The sequence below is a fragment of the Athene cunicularia genome (assembly GCF_003259725.1).
Source record: "Athene cunicularia isolate RWA chromosome 3 unlocalized genomic scaffold, athCun1 chr3_part1, whole genome shotgun sequence".
Classification (NCBI taxonomy): Eukaryota; Metazoa; Chordata; class Aves; order Strigiformes; family Strigidae; genus Athene; species Athene cunicularia.
In genome coordinates, this window is record NW_020799097.1 from 113513541 (window position 1) to 113523691 (window position 10151).

The window sequence follows — 10151 nt, forward strand, 5'->3', positions numbered from 1 at the left end:
AGCTTCTCCCAGGAATGAATTAGTATGCTGTAGTTGCTTTGGCCCTGGACCTTTGATGCCTCAAAAAGGAGTGCACTTCTGTTTTGGCAACATGCTTGGCCCAGCTATGTACATCATTTAAGGCTTGTTTTCTGTTTACAACCTGCTGGACAGAGTGACTGACTCTCAAATCCCTATCTAGTTGTAGCAGAGTTGGTCCGTGCCTCCTGCCCTCCCTGGCCAGCAGCAGAGATAGGCCACAGTGCTGCACTGTGGCTAGGGCTGTGCTGCCTGCTGGGGCCTTGTGCTTGAAGGAGTCCTGCAGCTCCTTCTCAGCTCCTTCCTCAGCACCTGGTCCTCTCTTCTGGGCACCCACATTCCAGAGTTGCTAAAGGTATCTTGCAATGTGTCCTTCTCAAGTTGTGAACCACAGTTTGTCATGGAGCCATGTACTTAGATGCAGCACAGCTGCTGGCACTCTGCCTCTGCTGAAAAAAAGCCATCCCTATTCTTAAATTTCTAGCTTCCACTGGGCAGAATATTCATACCCTTTTCAGTCAGGCTGCTTCTGATTTCATCCTTATTCCTGTTAGCAGGCTCTCTCTTCAGGATCCCTGTGGCCCATCTCAATGTGATGAATTAGTTTCTGGCACACAACCAAGTTCTATTTAATCCAGACCAGACTTGCAGACTTTTTATTTCCAGAATTGAAATAAAACAACCTCAGAATTCAGAGCAGCCATGCTAAATAGTATCTACTCAAACTGCTGATCTCAAACCATCTGGGTTCTCACATACTGAACAGAGGGAAAACTGACTGACTGGGTGCTATATGCCTTCCTCCTCGCTGCTCTGAAATGAAACACCATGGAGAAGCAGTTGATTATTTTACAGTGGCAGAACTGAGAAGAATCTTATTTTTTGTTTATCTTCAGTTAACTGGTGCATGCAGTGGCTTCTATTTCCTCCGAAGTACAGAGTTGAATCTTATATTAAACTGTGTTTCTCCAGGGTTTTTGGAGCAACAACTGTCAGGTTGGACAGTCTGCAAGTGCAGAGTGCTTGATCTTACTTTGAACCAGGCATAGTTTTGCAGGTAAACAGTTACCAGCTCCTGAAAACATAATGATAAATATTCATGAAATTGATTTTGTTAGAAAGTAGAATCAGTCTTTCTCCACAGTTGATACTTCCAATAAAGAGGAAGCCAAATTAATCTCGGAAACATTATACACCATTTAAATGTAAAGGCAGCGTGGAAAGAGATCATAAAAACAGTTTGAGTGATGCTGGCTGTGGTCCTGCAGTGTCACCTCTCATATACAATTTCAATACAGCTTGTTAATTATGCTGTAGTATACAGTGTCCTCTATGGTATGTTGCTCTTTGAAACAGCAACATGTTGCCAGCTAATAAAGCCTGGTAGGCGTAAAGATTAGCAAATGGTGAATATACTTGGAAGTCTTTGCATGAGCAGAGGAGTGAGATAGCAATTATGAGAAGCAATTTGAGTCGTGTGGTATGTGCAGATGAGAGAGATGAAAAATTTCTGTGACTCTTAGTGTTAGGTAGTGCTGTGCCGTGATTGGCAGTAGTAGAATCAAAGCTGTGTTTGAGTTTCAGGTGTAGTTCTTTGCAGTGCAGAAGAGATACTAGGTATTTTTACTTTTGTTATTACTTTTATAAAAAAAGTATAGCTGTTGTACACAGCTGTGAACAAAAGCTGGTTTTGAAAGACATCTCTGAATAGGCCCTGGAAGCTTTTGGTTTTGGCATCATCTTGTAGCAATTTAGACTGGGCTGGTGCTTCTGAGATGGATTCCCCCCAATCTGTAGTCAGGCCAATCTGTGGTGGTGAAGACAACAGTGGCAGAGAGTACATGTTCCACCCTGCTGCCAGAAGTGATTTACCCTAGCAAAGGGAAGCCTGTGTCCATGCGTGACCCTTGTTGCTCAGACTCTGCTGTCCTTGCTTAAAGTGTGGGTGGATTTGCACTGAGGTGACAGCATGGGCACAGGTAACATGGAAGCATGATTTTTCTTCTGCCAGCTCTGCCTCTAAAGAGTCAGACTTCATAAAGGCAGGGTAGAGCCTAGAAGCCTTGCTAGCTGTCATCTGTCAGTGGCTAAAAGTAGTACTTTAAAATCAGTTTAAAATAGGTCTTTACTGTGCAAATCATTTTTAAAGCATCCTTGCCACCAGGCATCTCCCTCTGGAATGTGACTTTACTGTGTTATGTGCAGCTGGTTGCAGGATGTGTAGGATGTGGCAAAACCCATGTTGAAACACAGCTCGCAGTGCTGTATTCAGAATGAGTAATGGCTTGGGAAGAGCAACCATCAGTTTAATCTGGTTCCCTGCTCTGATGCAGATTTTGTTTGTGCAGAGAACAGCAGGTGTCTGGGGTGCTTTTTTCTTTTTCTGAAAAAATTCAAGATGACCTTTGCAAAATAAACAGAAACATGTGAAGTGGATGCATGCTCATCAATGAAATCTGAAATAATTTTATGCATAAGCCACATGTGAAATTATTTTCTGCAGGTCTGAAGCTTAAGATTTCTCAAAGAGACCCTACCTCGTAGCTATGTCAGAGCAGGTAGATGCAAATTCAAGGTTAAATTCAATCTTTCCAACCCCCTGGTTTCAGTTTTCGCAATCTCAGCAAAGCCAGTAGAGGAATTCACTCTCAAAGTGGCAGAACATACCTTTATTTATAGACCTTTATTTTTAAAAGCCTAATTCTCCTTTTGTTTCTCTTGGGTTTCTGAATTAGTTTTAGAATAGAAAAGATCTGATTAAGGTTGGAAACCGATTTAATGTTCATCCCAGCAAGAATGAAAAGGGATGATTATATCGTTCAATTTTGAATAGAAGATAAGCTCAACCTGCCTGCAAGAGGTGGGTTAATCTCATACTCTGTATTAATAATAATTCAGACTCCTGAAGTGCTTTTCACACTAACCTTAGACAGCTGTAAAAACAGCATCAGGAGATAAATCCCCTGACATGCTTATACTTTTCCTGTAAAATAACTTCCGGGCTAGGAAATGAGGCTGGTTAATACTGTTCCTGCCACCAGGCAGCCCTACTAGTGTGAGAAGGACCTGCAAGGGCATCAGCATGTGTTAGAGTTGCCTGTGTTGGTTGGTGGTTGATAGCTGGAGGAGTGCGTTCATCTGTGAACTGACTTAGGGCCAGGTGTAGGGAACAGAGCATGTGGGCTGAATCCATGGGTTCTTCACTGTGTCTGATTGATTTGCTATGGACAGGACTGTGGGAAGGCTGTTGAACATACACACTGTAGCTGCTGGTGCAAAGCCAGCTGCTCTAGAACCATATACTGTCTTCCTCTGAGCCTCTGAAGAGCTAAGCTGGATGCCAGTGATCCTGATGCTCTGGGGCATGGCAAGCTGCCCTTCCCCTGAGGAGGTTGCTTGGCCGCAGTCTTTGGTTTATCACTGGTGTACACAGTGAGCAGTGATTTTTGCAGGCAGCACTGGATGAGGCACCATACAAATCAGGAGTAGGAGTAGCTCTTGATCTGAGCTCACCTGCCTGCAGCTCTGCGCTCTCTACCTGCTGCAATGTCCTTTGTAGAGAGAACAGGCCTTGGTGGTGTCATCCTGGTGTTTTGCTGATTAGAGATATCAATTCAACTCAGACACCAGACTGAAAAGAGCAGGCGTAGTTTACTCAAAATAACTAAATAATATAACAATAATACAGAAAACATACAGTAAGAAGAGACAGAATAGTGCACTTAAAGCAAACAGGAAAATACAGGGTAATGCCTCAAATCATTACTACCAGAGAGAGAGACAAGAGTGATTAGGAAAGATCCATCACCACTTGCACACGTTCCCATCACCCAGACCCGCAGATGCTGGGCAGCCCCGGTTACAGCGAGGGTTTGGAGAGCCCGTCCCGGCAAGGGGGAAATCCTATGCGGTGCGTCCACCTGTAGGTGAGGCGTCCAAAGTCACTGTGAGCGGGTGCAGCCTTATACACCCCCAAATCAGCAAGGCAGAATAGCTGGCACCTTTGTTTTGAGCGGGAATATCTGGTTTCAATCATATATTAGATTCTCTCAGAGCCTGGCCAGGGCTCAAGGGAGAAACTAAGGGAGTTTCCCGGCTTATCTAACTGGATTATGTGCAAGGTCTCCCATCAGGCCACAGTGCCAGACTGTGGTCTCCATGACCCTGTTATTTTATCCACACACAAAGAAAGATAAATATACATTCAAGAGAGCTTCATCTTCCATACATATTTCACCAATGATAACGTACTGAGTTAGCAACTTTGGTTCAGGGCCTGTTGCTCAGGCTTCAATACTTCCACCTTTGACATCAGAATAGGTGGTTTGTAATAACTTAGTAAAATACCTATTAGCACAATGGTTATCAGTTACAAAATATACAGGATTCATCTATATATCAACTCTGGCTTGGGTCTATTGTCCAAGCCTTAGCACTTCAATCGGTCCTTTGATCTATAGGTGAATCATGGCTCTCAAACCATTTCTGTGGTTGGTGACATTAGTTCTCATTAATCAGTTGATGATGTCTTGTCAGGTACAACTACAAATTGCATTTCCATTACTGCACGCTTGACCAACTGTATGCTACAAGGGATTAAACAAGGAATAAACACTAGGCTAGCGATAGCACAAAGGAAAAAGTAAAGAGCATGTTTGATCCAAGGACCCCCCGGCAAACATTAAAACAGTTCCAGGTCCAAGCCTTCCCATGTTTGGATCAGTACATGAGCTAATTTTCTCATCTCTTGGAAAAGCAGTAAAACAAATAACTCATTATCATCAATTTGAAAACAGCAATTGGATTCATTTAAATTCCCACAGACTCCACCTTCTGCTAACAATCTAAGACCATGTGATGATGAAAAATTGCATTCCTCATTTGAGAGGATTGGTCAGCTAGAAGGTCAAGAGCCATAGCAATTTGGTTACTTATTATTTCTAAGACAGCTTGTAACCAAATTATCTGATTTAAATTATAAATGGGTTCTCTGGCACCTGTAATTATTTCTTTCAGGTGGCCATTCATGCCCATTTTTGACCACTTCCCCTAGTTAGAGAAATGTCAGTGGACTGCTTTTCTCTAACCAGATCATCATATACTTCAACTCCAAGCCCCTTTCCCTGGTCTTGTGACAGTAAAAAGAATAGGGGTCTGATGTATCCTGCATAGCATATTCCTGAGCAATTTGGGGGTAGTGATAGGACAGAATGGAAGGAAAAGGCAGAAATAAAGCAAGGATGCAGGATAAGGCTGCAAGAATAGTCACCACCATGGATCCAGCAGTGTCCTGTTGGTCCTCAGTCTTCAGGTCTTCGGTGGTGGGTGCACACAGGTCTGGCCTTGATGGTAGATGCACACTCAGCAAAATTTTCTGAATCCACTGATTAGCAGATCTGCTCAGCTTTAGTTTTTTGCTTTTTTTTTTCCTCTGGTCCCACAGGTTTTGTTGCATCTGGCTTCCAGGCAGGAACATTTGCCTCTTGTCAGTTTATTAGCAATGCAGGCATTGGGTCTGACCTACACAATGGGGCCACAAATGGTTACAGGATGGGGCCAGCTCAGCACACCTCTGCCCCTTTGAGGCTTGTCTAAGGAGTCTGGACAATGCAACCGTAAAGTGGGGGGGTGCATCCTTCAATACACTCCTGCTTCCCTGGGCGACATCCTCCAGACCAGTTCACAGGCCACAGCAGCTTCTCTTGGAGGTCTGCACAGACACAAGCAAGCTTTGAGACAGCCATAGGACATTTCAGTCTCTCGCACCACCCCATGGCTCAGAGATTGCTTCAGAACCCATGGTGGCTTTAGGAAAGGAGAGTTGTTTACAGAAGGCCAGAAAAGAGCATTTTATAATTCATCCAATGAAATAGTGATCAATTGTATAAAATATGAAACAATATCTAGCAAGAAGGTGAAGCATTAACATGATAAAATCATATAGCAAAAGAAAACAGGAAAAAACATCTGTCCATAAAATTTTCACAATTGATAGCTTTGGCTGGTACATCACATGGATATTTTTAACACTGTTCAGTGATGAGGTGGCTATAAATTGCATATTGGTCAAAACGTGTTGAATTAATGGAATAAAGCAGAGAATAATACACAGCAAAAACAGTAATAAGGCCAAACTGTGCAACAAGTAAAACACCATTAATACTAACAATGGTTAACAATATTTTAACCAAGCATATAATAAAGGTAACAGTAACAATAACAATGTCAATTAACAATACTTTAACAAAACATATTTAACCAAAATGTGTCCCAGGCTAGGCCTAAGGATGTGCTCCCAGTCCTTGGGGACTGGGGGGAGAAGGTGGATGTCTACATGAACAAGTACAATTACAAGATGGTTTATATGGACACTTACAAGACCAACACATACATATCATAAGGGAAAATATTCTGGGTTTTGTTGTCAATTGTGGAGCCAAAGATATTGTTCTGGCTTGCTGGAGTTGGGGGTCTGCCTATGCAGCAGGAAAGTGGATATCCATGCCTCCAGCCCAGAGTGCATGTGTGGTTTAGGCCTTGGTACCTCCATCTCACCCCAGACCCCATTAACAAAAGGACCTTCCCCTGATTTGGTGTCTGGTTTTTGCTCATAATACTGGCAATGGAATGACCTAAACCCACAAATTTGTTTTCCTCTCATTCTTTGTTAGTCAAGTTCCTCTTGGTTAGCCAAGTTCCTCTCTACTTAGAAAGCTGGAGCTTCCCACGGAGCCAAGAGAGAGGTGAATGGTCACCCAAAGCAACTTTTCCAATGATAAACAGTACATCCTAGAAATATTAGTAAGACAGTGAACATCAACACTATGTAAAAATTTAAATTTACATAAGAATCCCACATCGTGACTCAGGATATCTGCCTCCAGGGGGGTTTACCTGCAAGAAAAAGGAAAGAAAAGCTTCTCGGGTCATTTTGAGAACTGGAAGTGGGTTATAATTAGAAACATGGGATAATCCACCTTGTATTAATTTTGGGCTCCTTTCCATGAGCATCTTTGGCTTTCCAAGTACACTTGTTTATTGGGGTATCCAATACCAATGGTGCTGCTCCCACTGTGGGGAGTTCGACTAAGACAGGTTGTCCTGGAAAATGAGATGGATTTTTGGGGTAGTCAGGGCCATGTGGGGCTGGCTTGGTGCCCGCAATACCACTGAATTCCCAGAAACTTCACTGTCTGAGATGGTCCTTGGATTTTTGCAGAGTTAATTTCCCAACCCTTCTGTTTCATATGATCTACATCTAATTCAAGAAGTTGTATTTCCTCCTCCTCATTTCCTTGAATCAAAATATCATCTATATATGAATCAAAATATCTATATGGCTTAATTGTGAGGAGGAAGCTGTATTTCATTTAAGTGTTTTCAGCTACAATTCTATGACATAGTGGGGCTATGCAGCCACCTTTGTGAAAGCAAATTGGTCCCAGTGCTCCTTTGCAATTTTTGTAAAAAATGAATTCGCCAAATCTATTACAGCGTACCAAATTCCTGGATGTTTCTGAACTTCTGTTAAAGTGGCAGTGTCTGGCACAGCTGCTTCAAGCGGTGCAGTATGTTTATTTACTTCTCTAAAATCCACTGTCATTCTCTAGCATCAATCACTTTTCTTGACAGATCACACTGGACTGCCACCTCAAAACTTCTACATCTAATAAATCTCTAATTGTCTGTGATATCTCTTCATGTCCTCCCAGAATTCTGTATTGCCTCATTGTAACTTAGTTGCAGCTGGGATCTGCACAGGAGGCATTTTTACTTTGCCAACCGTAACAGGTCTGGCACTAATACAGAGATTATACTGACAATCTGAAAGATTTAAAGTTAGTCTTTTTAGAATTCTATACCAATTATATATTCAGGAATGGGGATGACCATGACTGAATATAATTGTTTTGAGAGGTTTCCTATTTTCATTTCTGTTTATGTTTGTACAGCTTTTATTTTCCTCCCAAACCTGTACAGGTTATCCTTTAAATTTCCTGGGGTTCCCATATATTAAGGAGGCCTCCACTCCAGTGTCATTTAGGGCCTTTACAGTTTGTGGGGACCAGTTGTTTTAAAGAACAAAACAAAACAAAACAAAAACTTTAAATCAACAAACAGACAAAACAAAAACTAAGTTCTACATGGGGCTGTTGGTCCTTCTGCACCCACTGTCCTGGGGCTTGGCCATTAATTCATATGTGCTGATTATAATACTGATTCACTTCCCTTGCCTCCCACAAAGGGTACAATTCAGAGAACGGTGCCCAACCCTCTTTCACCCCCAGAACCGGTGATCCACTCACGGGGGCCCTCTGCAAGCAGCTGGAGGGTCCCGTCGTGGGTCAAGAGGTGGCGCCGTAAGCTGAGCTGTCCCTGCCGCCTTGACCTGTGAATTTTGTACCTTTTTGTTGGATTTATTCAGCCCTCTCTGTTTATATATCTCCCACAATTCTGGGGTCAGAATTCCATCAATTTTATCATGGGGCATACCATCCTCTAGTAAAGCAGTAAACTTTTCCTTACAAGAAATCCTGTTTTCACTGCCTTTAGGGCTATCTCGAATATCTCGATTCTCTGAACTCCTTCGGGGGCTCCTCTCATCAAAGTCACATAACTGTTGCACTTCTTCAGTTACTTCATCCAGGGGATCCCCCATATCATTAATGCAGAGGGGCATAATTACATTTTTATATGACGGTGGAGCGGTTTTAATCACTCTGTTTCTCATAGTGACTGACAAAGGATATTGCATTAAAAGGTCAGTATTTCCTAAAAATATAGCTGCTTTCATCCCTTCCTCTTTCATTCACTATATACAGTCTCCCAAAGTATACCACTGACGGTCAGATGCCAGCCTGACATTTTCTGTAGGATATTTGGTATTACATCCCAGTGCAGCCAACGCTAAAAAATTGATATCCTGATCATTATTTTGAAATGCGTCTTGAACAAACAAATCTGAACTTAAAAATCTTTTAGAATCTCCTGCGTCTAGGGTTACCCCTGCCACTACCTGATTGTGCAAACGTACCGTCCAAGAGAGCAGGGATTCCCCTGGTTTCTGCTTAAATCTTTCAATTATGTCATTTACTTCATACTGTGTATAATCCTCTACCATATCCTTTCTCACAGGTAGCCCAGTATTAGGATCTCTACCAGGATCACACTGCACACCCGCTTCTGCAGTCACTACATGAACTTTCTTACAATTCACTTGCCCTCTCCTTCTGCTATATTTATATTGTGCTATTGCACTGCAGCTTTCTCTGCCACTGTCTAATAAGTATCCAGCTTATCAACAAGCAACTTATTCTGGCATTGCAACATCACTATTTGACTCTGCAAATCACACGTCTGTTGCTCCATCTGGGAGTGCTCTAACAACAGCTTCTCTTTACTCTGGTGTTGATTTCTATATGCAGTTTACAAAATTCACCCTTGTTTATTTGAATTTGTAACTTCTTTTCTTTTTTTAATAGGTACCTTTTCATACAATTTAAAACATCCAATTACTACTTTAAATAATGGCATTTTTGTCGTATCCCACTTCTGACACCAATTTATGTTTTGCTGATTAGGGATACCAATTAAACTCAGACACCAGAGTGAAAAGAGCAGGTGTATTTTACTCAAAATAACTGAATAATGTAACAGAATAATACAGAAAACATACAGTAAGAAAAGACAGAATAGTGCACCTAAAGCAAACAGGAAAATACAGGGTAATGCCTCAAATCATTACTACCAGAGAGAGAGACAAGAGTGATTAGGAAAGATCCATCACCACTTGCACACGTTCCCATCACCCAGACCCGCAGATGCTGGGCAGCCCCGGTTACAGCGAGGGTTTGGAGAGCCCGTCCCGGCAAGGGGGAAATCCTACGCGGTGCGTCCACCCGTAGCTGAGGCGTCCAAAGTCGCTGTGAGCGGGTCCAGCCTTATACACCCCCAAATCAGCAAGCCAGAATAGCTGGCACCTTTGTTTTGAGCGGGAATATCTGGTTTCACTCTCACATGAGATTCCCCCAGAGCCTGGCCAGGGCTCAAGGGAGAAGCTAAGGGAGTTGCCCTGCTTATCTAATTTATTTATGTTCTCTTTGGAACAAGGCCACCCGTCAGGTCCCAAGGCC

At 42.5% G+C, this 10151-nt stretch overlaps 1 protein-coding gene across 1 annotated transcript in view; it reads left to right on the forward strand.

Moving 5' to 3' along the window:
• ACSS1 (acyl-CoA synthetase short chain family member 1) overlaps positions 1–10151 on the forward strand; it is a 42106-nt gene that overhangs the window by 20385 nt on the left and 11570 nt on the right. The window lies entirely within an intron of this gene.